Here is a 19488-nt window from a genome sequence, read left to right as displayed (position 1 = left end):
GTGTGTCAGTGATGTATTAATGAAATCTGATGGGTTGTCTTGAGGGCATTTACCCACAAAGCTTCATTCTGATGAGAGCAAAAACATGTGTGACATTTCACTGAGGCTTGTCTTCATCTGAAACAAATGCACTCACAAACACAGTCACACACACACACACACACACACACACACACACACATACACACACCAGCACCAGCAACAGCCCCCCTACCCCCCTCTCTCTCTGTCACCGTTTGAACTTTGTCTTTCTCGCTCGCTCTTTGTCCGTGTCACACAGTCTGCATCAGTCTGTAAATGAATGGACAGTCCAAACAGATAGGGCAAGAGGTGAAGACGAGACAGGTGCCTGTTGTCTTCCCGGGCTGCTCTAATCCAGAAGATAATTGTATAATATTCCATTTATATCAAAGTACCAGGCATTTCTCTGTTAGAGAGGTCACTGGAGAGCCCTACTCAGTCAGGCTGAAAGGAGAGTCAGGCTGGAGAGAGAGAGAGACGTTTATTCTTTAATGATTTGTCAGCCAGTTTCCTGACCTGTCTTCACCGCTGTCTGTCCTTCACTCAGTCACGCACACACACACGCACACACATACAAACACACACACACACGTCATGGTAACTGTTATCTCCTCACTAACCAGTCACCTCCAGACTGATTAATGTATGTATTAATCAGTCTGACTGACAGACAGACAGACACATACAGACACAGACAGACAGACAGACAGACAGACAGACAGACAGACAGACAGACAGACAGACAGACAGACAGACATACAGGCAGACAGACAGACAGACAGGCAGACAGACAGACTAACAACAGGACAAAAAGCCACCAGGTTTATCAGTGTAAGTCTTTGTGTGTCATTGTGACATGTGTTGGAAATCCAGTTCCACAGTGATAGTGATTGACTGGGTTACACAAAGTAATCTGACTGACGTATTGACGTTTTGTCTGTTGGTTATTTTTACCTCCAACTCATGTTCAATTGAAACATTTGAAAATCCCTGGATTGGTCAGATCTGAGGCTTTGGGATCTGTGTGTGTGTGTGAACGTGTGATAAGCAATTATAATCCTGTCAGTAACTGTGTGTGCGTGTGCGTGTGTGTGTGTGTGTGTGTGTGTGTGTGTGTGTGTGTGTGTGTGTGTGTGTGTGTGTGTGTGTGTGTGTGTGTGTGTGTGTGTGTGTGTGTGTGTGTGCGTGCGTGCTTGTGTAAACAGAATGTGGGAGCTGACCAGGATGTTGCTACAGGGAACAGACAGCTTCTATCTAGAGAATCCCACAGATTACTGTACAAAACAAATCACATTTTATTCGTCACATGCTTCGTAACCAACAGGTGTAGACCAACAATGAAATGCTTACAGGAAGTGTGTGTGTGTGTGTGTGTGTGTTTGTGCGTGTGTGCATGTGTGTCTGAGCATCCCAGAGTTATCTGTTCAGTCAAGCTTAGACGGAGAGAAGGGGAGGGAGAGGGAAGGCAATGGAGAAAGATACCGAGAGAGGGAGAGAGAGAGATATGGATAGAGGGAGAGAGAGAGATATGGATAGAGGGAGAGAGAGAGATATGGATAGAGGGAGAGAGATAAAGCAGAAGAGCTATGCATAGATAGAGTAAAGTTACGGAGGAAAAACATACAGGGAAAGGTGTGGGGAGGTATTCTGTGTGAGGTAGTAGGAGAGAGAGAACTGGGATACAGAGAGGGAGTATATGTGAGGGTTGTGGCTCTACATCTCTGTGAAGTTTGGCCTGGATATACTACTAATGCATCATTTGTTTTTTCTATTGCATCCTTTATTCATCAGTCAACTCTGATTATCAACACCTCCCCCCACACACACAGTTACCCAATACATCCCACTTAACTAAATGCAGAGAAATTCAGATGATTAGTTCTAGTGTTGTTTTGACATTAATGTCTGTTTTTAAACCCTCCTCCATTCAACCTTCCTCCTCATAGTCTCTCTCTCTCTCGCTCTCTCCATTTCCTTTCATATTTTGTTGCGCAACTAGTTTTTTTTATATTTGAAATTATTTATTACCCCCCCTTTTTGAAATTATTACCCCCTTCTACTGATACCTCGAAACCAGGACAGCCCAGAAGAAAAGGGGTTAACACGCACCCTGCTTTCTGATTGGCTGTCAGTCCGGCGGTCTGAGCCACTCTACAGAGAGAGGTAACTAGGCAACTTCAGCAGCAGCCGAACGGAGGAAAGGGGAGAGAGAAAGAAGGAGTGAAAGAAGGTGGGCGAGAAGAACGGGAAATACGCGCTGAAATCCTGACACAGATTTTTTTCACCGGAGAAGTGGAAGGATGTAGCCCCGGAGTCAGTCACTCTGCCTGGTATAGGAAACTGGATTACCGCAGTTTCTGAAACCTTGTTTGTGGATGTTGTCAATAACTGGGAATAACGGGGATGGTTGTTGGATCGTAATCTCGCAGCAGAATGGGGACTAACTGTAGCCTGCCTACTCAATCTCGGACCGGCAGTTAGAAGGTAAACCAGTGAAGAAAAGGCATTTGGTCGACATGAACGCTTTAGTTTTACGCAGTAGAAGTAGGCCTATCTCTGCAGAATGTTACGACTAGCCATAACTGTTCTGATTTCAGATTCAGGCAGTAAATTGAGTTATGGCTAGTCACGATGGTACATGAAAGGTGTTTGTGGATCGGATGTTTACCGGACAGACAGCCTGTAGAATCATGTTTTTTAACAATCACACCAGGGCACATCTCCAATACACTGCTGGTGCATCGGCGTTTAATGGGTGGAAAAAGAAAGAATACAAGTAGGCTATAAGCTTTTGCAGTGTGTAGCAATGACTTTCTCGATGTGCGTGTGCGTGTGACAGAAAGGGAGAGGGAGAGAGCAGTAGGGGTTTGCTGCATCGACATCTTTCTGTGAGCGTGTGTGCGTGCATACGTGAGTGTGTGCGTCCGAGTGTATGTGTGCACGTGTGTGCGCATACCCCTTGTTTTTCTTAAAAGATGACGATTTTTTACCCCACTATATTATCAGATAGAGCCAAATCGTCTAGAGTTCCATATTAAGACAGTCAGCGCTAGGCGGTCGGGTACTAAGTGCTTGTGTTCTACCCGGTGTTCTCCTGCTCCACGTTACCCACTAGGCACACACTGGTAGAATGAACTTTTTTCCCACGTCATTTCAATGAAATTATGTTGAACCAATGTAGAATAGAAGTTGAATTGACATCTGTGCCCAGTGGGTAGGAACCCCCTCTCCTTCTCCCCCCCCCCTTCTCTCTGTATCTCTGGCTATTGAACAACCTCTGTGCTGGATTCTGTCATGAGAAGAATGAGTTGAAGTGTAACTGAGGCTGTTCTGATATTGATCAGCTACTGGAGGAGAAATGTAATGAATACTACTCTGTCAGGGGAGAGAGAGGGAGAGAGGGTTGGATGGAGAGAGATGGAGATGGAGAGAGAGAGGGGAGGCTAGGGAGAGAGAAAGATAGGGGAGGAGGGAGAGGGACAGAGAGGGAGATGGAGAGAGAGGGGAGGCTTGGAGGGAAAGAGAGGGAGAGCCTGTGAAAGGGCACCCCAGGCGGTCTGTGCGTGGCTCCGCTGCAGCTGAAAGCCGCATTAATCACAGAGCGGCTCCACACACACACATACACACACACACACACACTAGAGCTATAGCTATTCCTCAGTCTTGCTCTAGCGCTTCACAGAATCTGGCCACTTACTCTTCACCCATGCATCTATTCCTGTTCAGTCCACTGTGTGTGTGTGTGTGTGTGCTTGTTTGTGTGTGTCTGTCTGTGTGTGTGTGTGTGCATGCATGCTTGTATGTTTGGGAGAATGAGAGGTGTGCAGTGCAGGACTGCACGTTGTGTCCATGTCGCAACTCCTTATTTGGGGAATGTGGTGACTGGTGAGTGTGTATAGAGGGTGTGTAATCGGGGAACAATTACAGCGGGTCTGTGGCTGTCTTTACCCTGTTGGCAGGTCTAAGGAATGGACCCTAAGTGGGGAATATAGACCCTGGTTTCATTGTGGGAAAACATTCTTTCAGGTTTTACACTTGTCACATTTTCATTTTTTTCCAGCGTTCCATTGTGGAGGATTCAGCACTAGCTAGCTATTAGTGAAGTGTTGTTTGTCTGTGTGTGTGTGTTTGTATGTGTGCGTGTCTGCAGATGTTTCAGTCCTTCCACTTGTCTCCTCTCAGATCCTACTTGGATCGGCCAGACTGGGATTTGAACCAGAGACCCTCCAACTAATGGTCCGGCTCTCTCCTCTTTGTGTGTCTGTGTGTGTGCTTGTGCATGTGAGGCCTGTTACTACAGCCTTCATTGGCCCAGCAGGCAGCTTCAGGTCACCATAGAAACCCAGAGAGCATTGTGGTAGAAAGCCTCAAAGGAAAAACGAATTTGGCTCGCTCTCACTTTTTCTCTTCTTTCTTTCTTTCTTTCTTTCTTTCTTTCTTTCTTTCTTTCTTTCTTTCTTTCTTTCTTTCTTTCTTTCTTTCTTTCTTTCTTTCTTTCTTTCTTTTTTCTCTCTCTCTCTCTCTCTCTCTCTCTCTCTCTCTCTCTCTCTCTCTCTCTCTCTCTCTTTCTTTCGCTCCACCCCCCCTCCCCCCTCTCTGAGTCTTTCTCCACTTGTGATTCATTGTAATGTATTCAGAAGCAGTGTGAGGCCTTCAGGGGACTTGTTGTTTGTCTATAAAGGACATTCTGTCTGTACAGTTCTCCCATAGAGCTGAGGTCTGTACAGTTCTCCCATAGAGCTGAGGTCTGTACAGTTCTCCCATAGAGCTGAGGTCTGTACAGTTCTCCCAAAGAGCTGAGGTCTGTACAGTTCTCCCATATAGCTGAGGTCTGTACAGTTCTCCCATGGAGCTGAGGTCTGTACAGTTCTCCCATAGAGCTGAGGTCTGTACAGTTCTCCCATAGAGCTGAGGTCTGTACAGTTCTCCCATAGAGCTGAGGTCTGTACAGTTCTCCCATAGAGCTGAGGTCTGTACAGTTCTCCCATAGGGCTGAGGTCTGTACAGTTCTCCCATAGGGCTGAGGTCTGTACAGTTCTCCCATAGGGCTGAGGTCTGTACAGTTCTCCCATAGAGCTGAGGTCTGTACAGTTCTCCCATAGAGCTGAGGTCTGTACAGTTCTCCCATAGGGCTGAGGTCTGTACAGTTCTCCCATAGAGCTGAGTTCTAAAAAGAACACACACAGAACTCTGCTTTATGCTTTTACCTCAATCATTGATTGACTTCAATGGAGAGAAACTGTATCAGTGTTCTAGTGTCTAGTGTAGGAGAATGAGAGAAAGTAAGGAATGGGAAGGAAGGTAGCAAGGAGATGAAAGAAAAGAGATAGGCAGGCAATAGAGGGAGGGAGGAAGGGAGGAGGTGATGGAGGAGGTGATGGAGGAGGAAGAGAGGAGGTGGTGGAGGAGGTGATGGAGGAGGAAGGGAGGAGGTGATGGAGGAGGAAGGGAGGAGGTGATGGAGGAGGAAGGGAGGAGGTGATGGAGGAGGAAGGGAGGAGGTGATGGAGGAGGAAGGGAGGAGGTGATGGAGGAGGAAGGGAGGAGGTGATGGAGGAGGAAGGGGAGGAGGTGAGGAGGAGGAAGGGAGGAGGTGATGGAGGAGGAAGGGAGGAGGTGATGGAGGAGGAAGGGAGGAGGTGATGGAGGAGGAAGAGAGGAGGTGGTGGAGGAGGAAGGGAGGAGGTGATGGAGGAGGAAGGAGGAGGTGATGGAGGAGGAAGGGAGGAGGTGATGGAGGAGGAAGAGAGGAGGTGGTGGAGGAGGAAGAGAGGAGGTGGTGGAGGAGGAAGGGAGGAGGTGATGGAGGAGGAAGGGAGGAGGTGATGGAGGAGGAAGGGAGGAGGTGATGGAGGAGGAAGAGAGGAGGTGATGAGGAGGAAGGGAGGAGGTGATGGAGGAGGAAGGGAGGAGGTGATGGAGGAGGAAGGGAGGAGGTGATGGAGGAGGTGATGGAGGAGGAAGGGAGGAGGTGATGGAGGAGGAAGGGAGTAGGTGATGGAGGTGGAGGAGGAAGGGAGGAGGTGATGGAGGAGGAAGGGAGGAGGTGATGAGGAGGAATGGAGGAGGTGATGGAGGAGGAAGGGAGGAGGTGATGGAGGAGGAAGGGAGGAGAGGATGCAGGAGGAAGGGAGGAGGTGATGGAGGAGGAAGGGAGGAGATGATGGAGGAGGAAGGGAGGAGGTGATGGAAGAGGAAGGGAATTGACTGGTTCTTGGCTGGATGTCCTTCCCATTGATCCTGGCTTGTGTGTGTTTTAGTGTGTGTGTTTTAGTGTTTTTGTTTTAGTGTTTGTGTTTTAGTGTCTGTGTTTTAGTGTTTGTGTTCTAGTTTTCATGTTTTAGTGTTTGTGTTTTAGTGTGTGTTTTAGTGTTCGTGTTTTAGTGTTCATGTTTTAGTGTTTGAGTTTTAGTGTGTGTGTTTTAGTGTTCGTGTGTTTTAGTGTTCGTGTTTTAGAGTGTGTGTTTTAGTGTTCGTGTTTTAGTGTTCGTGTTTTAGTGTGTGTGTTTTAGTGTTTGTGTTTTAGTGTGTGTGTTTTAGTGTGTGTGTTTTAGTGTTCGTGTTTTAGTGTTTGTGTTTTAGTGTGTGTGTTTTAGTGTTCGTGTTTTAGTGTTCGTGTTTTATTGTGTTTGTTTTAGTGTGTGTGTTTTAGTGTGTGTGTTTTAGTGTGTGTGTTTTAGTGTTCGTGTTTTAGTGTGTGTGTTTTAGTGTTCGTGTTTTAGTGTTCGTGTTTTAGTGTGTGTGTTTTAGTGTGTGTGTTTTAGTGTTCGTGTTTTAGTGTTCGTGTTTTAGTGTGTGTGTTTTAGTGTTCGTGTTTTAGTGTTCGTGTTTTAGTGTGTGTGTTTTAGTGTGTGTTTTAGTGTTCGTGTTTTAGTGTTCGTGTTTTATTGTGTTTGTTTTAGTGTGTGTGTTTTAGTGTGTGTGTTTTAGTGTGTGTGTTTTAGTGTTCGTGTTTTAGTGTGTGTATTTTAGTGTTCGTGTTTTAGTGTTCGTGTTTTAGTGTGTGTGTTTTAGTGTGTGTGTTTTAGTGTTCGTGTTTTAGTGTTCGTGTTTTAGTGTGTGTGTTTTAGTGTTCGTGTTTTAGTGTTCGTGTTTTAGTGTGTGTGTTTTAGTGTGTGTTTTAGTGTTCGTGTTTTAGTGTTCGTGTTTTAGTGTGTGTGTTTTAGTGTTCGTGTTTTAGTGTGTGTGTTTTAGTGTTCGTGTTTTAGTGTGTTTGTTTGAGTTTGTGTGTGTTTTAGGGGACTGGTATCAGTGATACAAAAATAATAATAAAAACATGTTTTATTGTCACATACTGTAACTGTGAATGTGTTGTTTTACAGCAGGGATCATCAACTAGATTCAGCCGCGGGCCGATTCTTTCTTGAGCGTATAGTTGGGGGCCAGAACATAATTAAAAATAATTTGTAGAGGTCAAATTGACCGCAAGAAGCCCAAACAGATATAATATTTGACTAAAACATAATAATTTAAAAACGTGCTTACATTTGTATACGATCACTTGTCTCTATTATGAGTGGGAATACTTGGGAACAGATTTCCAATATTAAAATCACTTTCTGGTAAAAATTAAATAAAAAACTTGGGGGCCAAATAAAACCAATTTGGCCCGCGGGCCGCTAGTTGGGGAACCCTGTTTTACAGGGTCAGCTATAGTAGTACAGTGCCCCTGGAGCAAATTAGGTTTTTTTCACCTTGTCGGTTTTTCACGTTATCTAGCTTTCACCTCATCTAGCTATAGACAGGTGAGTATAGTGCAGGGTTGGCCAACCCTCTTCATGGAGAGGTAAGGGATGTGCAGGTTATTGCTTCAGCCCTGAACTAACACATCTGATTCAGCTATTGAGCTGTTCATCAGGACATTGATTAGTCAAATCAGGTGTGCTGGAGCAGGGCTAGAGCAAAAGCCTGCCCACTCTCCAGGAGGAGGGTTGGCCACCCCTGGGCTAACGTTAGACAAAACCAAAGAGACAGTGTAGTCGTGGCAGGGGAGAGAGGGTGGGAGAGAGACAGAGAGAGAGAAAGGGAGAGAGAGAGAACAGGGAGTAGAGCAGGATATCCAGAGTCTGCTAATCTCACTAAATTCTAATCCATAATCAGATTAAACACTCACAATCTGTCTGTTGCACAGGATTACTGTCTGGACCCGCAACAGCAGCACACATCCTCTCCCTCTTCATTCTTCTCTCTCCATCCCTGCCTCTTCATCCCTCTCTCTCTCCATCCCTCTCTCTCCCAGCCTCTCTATCCCTCTCCATACCTTCCTCTCCATCTCTCTCCATCCTTCTCTCTCCATCCCTTCATCTCCATCCCTCTCTCTCCCAGCCTCTCCATCCCTTTCTCTCCATCTACCTCCATCCCTCAAACCCTCCAAGACACCACTGGACAATATCACTGGACTTCCTTAACCCTATAACACACACACACACACACACACACACACACACACACACACACACACACACACACACACACACACACACACACACACACACACACACACACACACACACACACACACACACACACACACACACTGTGCAGGGACTCTTAACTTGTCGCATGCTTGAGCTGAGCCTCAGCCACCTTCCTCCTGCAATTTTCAAATTCATGCTCTTAGCCGCAATTACTCTAACAGGGTGTGTCTGTGTGTATAATGGCTATCAGATTTAATGCACATATCATTTCAATGAATGCAGGATTTTCTAAAACGACACTTTACTAAATAATGTTCTTTGTTGTTCGATTGTCTGTGTGGAATCAAATTGTATGATAGATTGTTTGCTATGCTGAAGTTTGGGTAAGTGTCTGTTAAGGCTGGGCGGTATACCGTATTTACTATATACCGGTATTGATGGACCGGTTTGGGTTTTTACTTTATCTCCTATAAAGGTATTTGAATGTTTGGTTTGTTAAATGTGATATACCGTGTGTAACTTTTCAATTTTTATTGTTTACACCGCTACTTGAGTCATCTCTCACTGCTCTCTCCATGCTGCTTTCCTCACAGACCAAGCACCACCCCGTCACTCGAGAAGCGCGTTTGTTGTTGCTTGACCACGAGACACCTGCGTTCAGTCTGCATGATCAATGCAGCACATGCAACAATGTTGATGACAACAATGTTGTTTCCACTTTGCTTCTTAATATAAATCCACAAGCGTTCTGTTATTACACTATTAGTTTGTGTTTCTTACATCTGCAAACAGCTAGTTTGTCTTTTCTTAGCAGGTTTTAGCTAAATCGTGTTAGCTGGATAGCTAGCTAATAAATGTACTGAGTCAGAGCAAACGTAGCTAGCTAATACAGCCTGATTGTCACGCCCTGACTCAGGGGACGTTTATTTGTTGAGTCAGGGTGTGTATATTCCGTGTTGTGTTGTTTCTATGGTGTAGTATCTGGTATGTCTATTTCTATGTTGGTTGGGTGGTTCCCAATCAGAGGCAGCTGTCGCTCGTTGTCTCTGATTGGGGACCATACTTAGGCAGCCTTTTGGCACCTGTTAGTTGTGGGATCTTGTTCCGTATAGGTTTGTTGTGTGTACCTTAAGACTTCACGTATCGTTTGTTTGTTGTTTTGTCGTGTGTTCCTCGGTCCCGTATATCCTGCGCCGGTGCTACGTACTGTATCGCCAGTACGCGTGCACAGCCCCGTACGTCCTGTGCTAATGCCTCACACATATTGTGTGGAAGTAGGCATCCAGCCAGGACGGGTTGTGTCAGCTCTCCGCTCCAGACCTCCAGTCGGGTCCAGCTCCAGTCAGCGGTTCCAGTCCAGACCCAGACATCAGCCCCTCTCCAGGTTCGGGGCTCCCACACCAGGGTCCAGACAGGGCTTGGTACTTCGTGGGAGGAATGGGAGGGGAAGCAGCGCGCCGAGGTCCAGACCAAACCAGGGGCGCAACAGGGAGGTGGAGAGAAAGTGGTGGTCACGCCCGGAGCCGGATCCGCCTCCGAGGCGGAATGCCCACCCGGCCCCTACCCTGTTATGTTTATGTGGCGCGGTCTGAGTCCGCACCTTTGGGGGTACTGTCACGCCCTGACTCAGGGGACGTTTATTTGTTGAGTCAGGGTGTGTATATTCCGTGTTGTGTTGTTTCTATGGTGTAGTATCTGGTATGTCTATTTCTATGTTGGCCGGGGTGGTTCCCAATCAGAGGCAGTTGTCGCTCGTTGTCTCTGATTGGGGACCATACTTAGGCAGCCTTTTGGCACTTGTTAGTTGTGAGATCTTGTTCCGTATAGGTTTGTTGTGTGTACCTTAAGACTTCACGTATCGTTTGTTTGTTGTTTTGTCGTGTGTTTATTCGTTTAAATAAACATGCACGCTTATCACGCTGCGCCTTGGTTCGACCAGTCTTTAAACGATCGTGACACTGATACCAGCGCTGGTGTAGACCTAAATCAGCATGTTGATTGCGCAACAGCATCTTCTAAATCAAAGAGGAATAGGTGAAGCATTAATATGTTGGCTACATGAAGAAACATTTAATGTAGCCAAAGATTATAGGGTCCCCTAGGAAACACTGACTATCACTTTGGTTCCTACCCTGTCACAATAACTCCTCCCTTGCATTTTCATTCGCTGTCATGTCAAACACCACTGTGCTCACTATTATTTATAATTAACTATAGGATTAGAATAAACATTCTATTTCCAAGATTCCAACAGTTCACCCAAGTGTTCTGATCTAAATCGCAAGTCAAATCGCAATTGCAACATTTGGTTAAAAATAAGGCCTCGTTTCTTTGCCATATCGTGCAGCCCTACGTGTCAGTGTGGAATTGATCTCAAATGAGTGCAGGAAATGCAGAAATTGATGGAAATGCAGGTAATTATATTTGGTTGAAGTAGAATTTAACAGTATGAAACAATCAGAATGGAGAAAGACCCATTGAAATCACTTAGAATGTATGTGTTGTTAGGGGGGGTCATATTGTATTTGTGAGTGTTTGGAAATGGGATGACTGTACACTCCCGTCCCTCTCTCTCCTCTTTCCCTCTTGTCTCTCTCTACCCCTCCCCTCTCTCCCCTCTCTCTCACTTTACCCACCCCCTCCTCACTCTGAGTAGAGGTTGCCAAACACCCGTTCTCTCCTCTCGTCTGACTGAGGCAGGGTGAGTTGAGCTAAGTTGAACAGGGACAGGATGCCAAATTGAATCAAAGAAACTGCAATTCAAATTAAATTGTTAATGTACCCTGCTGTCTGATGCAATGTAACTTGTCATTTGAATTGAAAAAGAGAGAACGGGTAGAGATAGATGTAATATTCTAATTACTAAAATGTAGGGAGAGAGAGAGCAAGGGAAAAAGAGAAAGGAAATAGTAGTAGTTCAAGCATGAATGCCTTCTCTGTAAGGTTCACCTTTTATTCACACCACACACCAACAATCTCTCTTTTTCTCTATCCTCTCTCTCTCACCCACTCTCTATCTCCCCCCCTCTCTCTCTTTCTCTCTGCTCTCTCTCTCTGTCTCTTTCTCTCTCTGCCCGTAGCGATGCTTCAGGGAGGCTCTTGTTTGAAGTGGAGATTCTCTCCCTCAGTCACACCAGCTGCCATTTTACATTTAGCCTACTACACCCCACTTTACAGAGGGAGAGACACTGTCCCTGTCTTTTCCCTCCTTTTCCCACCACCTCCCCATCGTCTTCTTCCTCCCCTTGTCACGGTATACTACGCCAGAACCCAGAAGCAGACCAGGACAAGGTACTTAGAGGAAAAGGTGAGTGTTTATTAATTGACTCCCGAGTGAGGCTGAATAATCCAGGGACAGAGCGGGTGGCGTGGATGGGTTGTTGAGGGTGCAGGGGTAGGTCCAGACATGGCTCGGCAGCCGCCGACCATCAGGCAGAGGTTGGGTGAAGGTTCCGGGTGAGAGACTGCAGACAGAACAAAACGGAGGTGAGTACACAGCAATTCAACAAGGTGCAAAACAACAAAAACTAACGCTAGAACTCAAGGCTGATACGCTGACAAACATACTGTTCATGGCTAACGATCCGGCAGGAACTGGATGTTTGGCCAGAGCCTAAGAAGGGTGATGATCAGGACCAGGTGTGCAGATTGCTGATGGGATGCAGGTGCGGAAAACAAGAGAGCTCCCGGAGCGTTCCCGAACCCCTCGGGAAACTGGAGATCACGAACAGGAAAAACTAGTCACCAGACAGGACCCGACTCAGCCTGCCGGGATCGTTACAGTACCCCCTCCGACGTAACGCCACCGGGCGGACCTCCCGGAGCGCCAGGATGGAGGCGGTAGAAATCACTGATGAGGTCAGCATCTAGGACCTGTCGCCGCGGAATCCAACTCTCTCTTCAGGACCATACCCCTCCCAGTCCACGAGATACTGGAAACCCCGGCCCCGCCGTCTGGAATCCATGATGCGACGCACCGTGTAGGCAGGACCACCTCCGATCATCCGAGGAGGAGGAGGAGGAGGCGGAGGAGGCAACAGAGGACTGAGGAAGACAGGCTTGAGGCAGGAGACATGAAAGGTGGGATGGACTCTGAGCGTCTCGGTAGTTTGAGTCGAACTGCCACTGGATTGATCACCTTCTCCACCACAAACGGACCAATGAACTTCGGTAACAACTTCCTAGACTCAGTCCGTAAAGGAAGATCCCGTGTGGCCAACCAGACCCTATCTCCGATGGTGTAGGTGGGGCGGGGATCCGGCGACGATTCGCCTGGAGCTGATACCGGTCCGAAACTCTAAGGAGTGCCTTTCTGGCCCGATGCCAGGTCCGGTGGCAACGACGAATATGGGCCTGAACAGAAGGCACTGAGAGCTCCTTCTCCTGGAGAAGGGAACAAGGGAGGTTGGTAGCCATACAGGCACTGGAAGGGAGACATCCCAGTGGCAGATGTAGGGAGAGTATTGTGGGCATACTCAACCCAAGGCAACTGAGAGACCCAGGAGGTGGGGGTTGGAAGAGACCAGACAGCGTAGCGTGGATTCCATCTTCTGGTTGGCTCTCTCCGCCTGACCATTGGATTGGGGTGAAAACCAGATGTGAGACTGACTGTAGCTCCAATGGCCAAACAGAAGGACTTCCAGACAGCAGAGGTAAACTGAGGCCACGGTCGGAAACGATATCACTGGGCAACCCGTGGACCCTGAAAACCTCCCCTAACCAGGATCTCGGACGTCTCCGAGGCAGAGGGAAGCTTGGCAATAGGCACAAAGTGGGCGAACTTGCTGAATCTGTCCACGATCGTCAGAACGACCGTGTTCCCCTCAGAAGCGGGCAACCCAGTGACGAAGTCCAGGGCCAGATGCGACCATGGTCGCCGGGGAATAGGAAGGGGGTGAAGTAGTCCAGAGCTGGGCCGATTGGTACTCTTATTCTGCGCACACACTGGACAGGCAGCAACAAAACCCCCGAGTATCCTCGGCCATGGCAGGCCACCAAAAACGCCTCGCGAAGAAACGCCATTGTCCGAGCCACGCCAGGGTGACAAGCCATCTTGCTGGCGTGGGACCATTTGAGGACAGCAGGACGAACCGACTCAGGCACAAACAACCGACCGGGTGGACCGTTACCGGGACCGGGCTGAGTCCGAAGGGCCGCCAGCACCTCCTCCTCAATCTTCCACATAACTGCTCCCACGACGCAGTTCCGGGGGAGGATTGTCTCGGTCTTGGACCCACTCTCCTCCGTCTTGGAGAACATCCGGGACAAGGCGTCCGCCTTGCCGTTCTTAGATCCAGGTCGGAACGTCAGGGCAAACTTGAATCGTCCGAAAAACAACGCCACCTGGCCTGGACGGGAGTTGAGACGTTTAGCCGATTGCACGTAAGCAAGATTCTTGTGGTCAGTCCAGACAATAAACGGTTGCTCCGCCCTCCAACCAGTGGCGCCACTCCTCCAAGGCAAGTTTCACCGCGAGAAGCTCCCGGTTACCCACATCGTAATTCCTCTCCGCAGGCGACAAGGCGCGGAGTAGTAGGCGCAGGGATGGAGTTTACTGTCCGTGGAGCATCGCTGCGACAGGATGGCGCCAACTCCCACATCAGACGCGTCCACTTCAACGACGAACTGACGGGCCGTGTCCGGTTGGAGAGAGAATCGGTGCGTTGGTGAATCGCCTCTTCAAATCCAGAAACGCTCGATCCGCCTCCGGATTCCACTTGAAGGTCCTGATACTGGAAGTCAAGGCAGTTAACGGAGCGGCCACACGGCTGTAATCCCGGATGAATCTGCGGTAGAAATTCGCAAACCCCCAAAAAATCTCTGGAGCTGCAATCTCGTACCGGGCTGGACCCATTCCAGAACCGCTCTAACCTTCTCCTGGTCCATCCTAATCTCTCCCTGGAGATGATGTACCCGAGAAAGGATGTCGTGTGGGCGTGAAACTCGCACTTCTCGGCCTTCACGAACAGGCGATTCTCCAACAATCGCTGCAGAACCTGCCGGACATGCTGGACGTGGTCGGAAGGTTCCTTCGAGAAGATCAGAATGTCATCCAGGTAAACAAACACAAAGAGACCGATCATATCTCTCAGGACGTCGTCTCACCATACTCTGGAATCCCCGCTGGAGCATTGGTCAGTCCAAACGGCATCACCTGATACTCGAAGTGACCCATCGGTGTATTGAAACCCGTCAACCACTCGTCCCCCTCTCTGATCCGGACCAGGTGATACGCATTGCGTAGGTCTAGCTTGGTGAACACCGTAGCACCCTGTAAGGAGTCGAAGGCAGAACTCATCAAGGGCAGGGGATACTTGTTCTTGATCGTGATGTCATTCAACCCCCGATAATCAATACACGGTCGAAGAGAGCCATCCTTCTTACCCACAAAGAAGAATCCTGCCCCCCAGGGGTGATGACGAGGGGGCGAACGAGACCAGCAGCTAGGGACTCCTTGATGTAGGTCTCCAACGCCTCACGTTCAGGTCGGGAGATACTGTATAACCTTCCCTTGGGGTAGACAGCTCCAGGGACCAGGTTGATGGCACAATCATATGGTCGGTGGGGAGGGAGTGACAGAGCCTTCTGCTTACTGAAAACTTCCCCAAATCGTGATATGTCTCGGGAACCAGGGACAAATCTGGGGGTTTAGCCTCAATCACCTGACTGGGAACCGAATGGGGGCAGGCAGTCTTGAGACAGTTAGCATGACAATCAAGGCTCCAACTCGTTACCTTGCCCGTCACCCAATCGAACGTGGGATTGTGTTCCTTCAGCCAGGGGTATCCAAGGACCAGAGGAACATGGGAAGACGGCAGAATGAAGAATGAAATCATCTCAGAATGATTCCCCGACAACCGCATCTTAACCCGGTTCAGTCCTCATCGTGATACGTGCCAGACTACTGCCGTTCAGAGTGGTCGCTTCAATGGCTTCCCGCAATTGCTCCTTGGAAAGCCCCAGCTGTTCCACCAACTCGGCATCAAGAAAGCTTCCATCGGCACCTGAATCGATAAAAGCGTTAAGCGCTAAGCTCTGATTCCTGTTCACAAGGGTAGCCGGGAAACGGGGTCTGACAGAGGTACTGAGAGGTTGAAACTGGCTCGCTAAAAGTCCTCCCAACTTTAGCGAGCCGGGCAGTTTGACGACCGCCGGGAACAGGTGGAGATGTAATGTCCCGAGCTACCACAGTAGAGGCAGCAGTTGGTCTGACGTCTATGTTGACGCTCCTCCTTGGTTAACCCGTGCCGCCCCACTTGCATGGGTTCAGAATCGGGAGAGAGGACCTCTCCACTAATCCATTGTGGAGGAGAATGATCGACGTGTTCTGGTCCACCACCCGACCCGACTGGGAACTGAGAAGCTGATCGATTGGGACGGACCCCATTGCTTCTCCCTCCTTCGCTCTCGGACTCCGATTATCCACCCGAATAGACAAGGCTACCAAGCTGTCCAGGTCACTAGGCTCGGATAGGAGATCAACTCATCCTTGAGCTGCTCCGACAGACCCTGGTAAAAGGCCGCTTGCAGAGACTCCTCGTTCCACCCACTCTCCACAGCCAACGTCTTGAACTCGATCACGAAGTCGGCCACGCTGCGAGTTCCTTGGTGAAGCGAAAACAGGCGCCTAGCTGCGTCCCTCCTCGGACGGAATGGTCGAAGAGCTTCCTCATCTCGGCCGTGAACCCCTGGTATGAAGCCATGCAGGGGTCTTGTCGTTCCCAAACGGCTGAAGCCCACTCCAGCGCCGACCACGCAGCAACGCAATCACAAAGGCTATCCTAGCCTTGTCTGTGGCATAAGAGTAGGGCTGTAGATCGAACACTAATCCACACTGCATAAGGAAGGAACGGCATCTTCCCCAGCTCCCCTCATATCTATCCGGCGTCGGAACCTCGGGCTCACGGAAGGACACAGCTCCCGAAGCGGCAGGCGAGATGGGGGAAACCGGGTAGTGGATCCTCCACCGGAAACTTGCGTTGGTTCTGGACCTCCGTCAGACCGGTAGAAAGGTTCCGAACTGACAACGCCGATCTCCTGTAGTACCGTGCTATGATGGCCCAACATCTTCTCCTGATGGGTAATGGCATGGCGAACAGAGTCCAGGTCCGCTGGGTTCATTACTGGCCGGATCGTTCTGTCACGGTATACTACGCCAGAACCCAGAAGCAGACCAGGACAAGGTACTTAGAGGAAAAGGTGAGTGTTTATTAATTGACTCCCGAAGTGAGGCTGAATAATCCAGGGACAGAGCGGGTGGCGTGGATGGGTTGTTGAGGGTGCAGGGGTAGGTCCAGACATGGCTCGGCAGCCGCCGACCATCAGGCAGAGGTTGGGTGAAGGTTCCGGGTGAGAGACTGGGCAGACAGAACAAAAACGGGAGGTGAGTACACAGCAATTCAACAAGGTGCAAAAACAACAAAAACTAACGCTAGAACTCAAGGCTGATACGCTGACAAACATACTGTTCATGGCTAACGATCCGGCAGGAACTGGATGTTTGGCCAGAGCCTAAGAAGGGTGATGATCAGGACCAGGTGTGCAGATTGCTGATGGGATGCAGGTGCGGAAAACAAGAGAGCTCCCCGGAGCGTTCCCGAACCCTCGGGAAACTGGAGATCACGAACAGGAAAAACTAGTCACCAGACAGGACCCGACTCAGCCTGCCGGGATCGTTACACCCCTTCTTTATCCTCCTCCTCTCCCTCTCTTCCTCTCTTCCTCCCCCTCTCTTCCTTCTCCTCCTCCCTCTCTCTGAGACCTATAGTGTACAGGAGTCACAGCACATTAACACTTTAATGAACTCTCGTTTTCCTACATCCTCATTTTCCCCTAAGTACCCCCTCCCCTGCCCACGACAGTACCACACACACACACACACACATACTCAAACACACACATACACACACAGACACGTGCGCGCACAAACACGCGCTCACACGCGCTCACACACACACACACACACACACACACACACACACACACGCACACACAGATCCTGCGCTGTGCCCTGGTAGACCCCAGAGGTATTAGATACTCTGTATGACATTAAAATGTGTTGGAGGGAAGTGTAAAACAAAGGGTTATAAATTACATTTTAATTCCTGTTTTTATTCAGTCCTGCTGTGTAGAGAGGAGAGAGGTGGCTGTTGTTTTGGCGTTTTCTCTTTATTCAGGAACACAAAAGATAATGAATTCGTCTGAGGGGAGGGGGAAGGGGGGACTGGAGAGGCTGGTTTTGTTACACGTCCCAGAGGATATCTTCTGCTGGCTGCAAGACAGAATGGGGGGTTGTGGGTGAAGGAATTATTAAAGAAAGAAAGGGAGAGCTTGCTGGCTGGGCCAAAGGAATGGACATATCCTTAGAGGGTTCTCTCTCTCTTTCTTTCTCTCTCTCTCTCTCTCTCTCGCTCTCTCGCTCTCTCCTCTCTCTCTCTCTCTCTCTCTCTCTCTCTCTCTCTCTCTCTCTCTCTCTCTCTCTCTCTCTCTCTCTCTCTCTCTCTCTCTCTCTCTCTCTCTCTCTCTCCAAACGGTCTTTTGTGACTGCTCTCGGTAGCACTTTATAATAACTCCACATAATAAAGCATTTATAATGGATTAGTAAAAAGTTTATTTATCATTTATTCATCATTACTCCATTCATAAGATGTTTAATATAGGTCCTTATAAACCATTTACTAATCATTAGTTAAGTATTTTTGTGTGGCTTCATCTAAAGTGTGGGCTATTTATACTTTATAAATATTTTGAGTAACCAGTGTAATTTCTCACACAGATATGGACATTCCATTGGTAGACATTCCAGCAGTACCTGATGCTCCTTAAAAGGGCAATCTGCAGTTGCTTCATACATTTTTGGACTTCTGAATGAATTAAATGTACCAATTGATTCTTGAAGAATATAACTTATAAATGCCTCATGAGCTTAGTTCAACTGTCGTACCCCATCAGAACCCAAAATATAAGCTTGTTTCACTCCAATGTTTGTAAACAAAGTACATGTAAACAAACACTATTTAGCCTTAAAACTATAATTTTGATATCATGGATGGTCAGTCATTGAATCCATAGCTCTGTCTATGATTTTGAGAGTGGTTACATTTCTCCATCCCTATCCCTCAGCTTTTTACTGAAATAGGGGTGGGGAGGAAAACTTGGTTATTGTTTCAACTGCTGATTGCCATTTTAAGGTCTCAAAATAGCCTAGGACATATCAATGGTAAAATAAGCACACAACAAAGGATGTTAAAAGGAAATATATAGAACATTTTATTCACAAAAACTGTTGTGAAACTTACTGTTGTGAGAATTTTTTGCTAATGTTGTCAACCTAGCAGACGCGAACTAATCATAAAACAGGAAGATGTAGCCTACACCGGACTGGACAGTTTTTCTCTAGTGGATATTTATTCCTTCATTACGACTGATATGTGATTGAGGTAGACATTTTTCTTGTATGATTTGCAGGTAGAAATGTTACATGTATAACCTTTAAATGCATCCAGTGCTTCAGTATTTTAACCGCATACTACTTTCACACATGGCTTTGTTTGGCAGCACCTTTACTGAGCCTTTAACGGTAGTGACTCTTTAAATGTAATGGGATTGTTCAGCGAAATAATTTATTTAGATATTTGCTTCCTTACCTCGTAGGCAGTTTATGGACTGCTCTTAACCTCTCATGGACATATTCTGCTCGTAAAGCGAAGAATCTGTAGCGACAGGATGGAATGCGTAGGATAGCAAGCAAATCAAATCAAATCAAATTGTATTGGTCGCATACACATATTTAGCAGATGTTATTGTGGGTGTAGCGAAATGCTTGTGTTCCTAGCTCCAACAGTGCAGTAATATTTAACATTACACACAAATCTAAAATAATGGAATTAAGAAATATAGAAATATTAGGATGCGCAATGTCTGAGTCGGAAGTATAAATATATATATATATACAGTACCATTCAAAAGTTTGGACACACCTACTCATTCAAGGGTTGTCTATATTTTTACTATTTTCTACATTGTAGAATAAATGTGGCCAATAAAAAGA

General features: G+C 47.7%; 1 protein-coding gene across 12 annotated transcripts in view; it reads left to right on the top strand.

The window, feature by feature from the left end:
• Nucleotides 1-19488, top strand: part of LOC121540186 (disabled homolog 1) — an 84143-nt gene that overhangs the window by 1067 nt on the left and 63588 nt on the right. For 9 of the 12 annotated variants that reach the window (XM_041848869.2, XM_041848866.2, XM_041848868.2 and 6 more), the window contains exon 1: nt 2195-2505. The exons of 1 other annotated variant lie outside the window; for it this stretch is intronic. The gene's annotated coding sequence lies outside the window, so the exon portion shown is untranslated. Of the gene's footprint in view, nt 1-2193; nt 2506-19488 lie in introns of those variants that run through there. 2 more of the 12 variants (XM_041848862.2, XM_041848856.2) reach the window with 1 other exon arrangement.

Source organism: Coregonus clupeaformis, chromosome 26 (assembly GCF_020615455.1).
Source record: "Coregonus clupeaformis isolate EN_2021a chromosome 26, ASM2061545v1, whole genome shotgun sequence".
Taxonomy (NCBI): domain Eukaryota; kingdom Metazoa; phylum Chordata; class Actinopteri; order Salmoniformes; family Salmonidae; genus Coregonus; species Coregonus clupeaformis.
The sequence above is the reverse complement of the archived record's forward strand: the minus strand, read 5'-3'. Positions and strand labels throughout refer to the sequence as shown.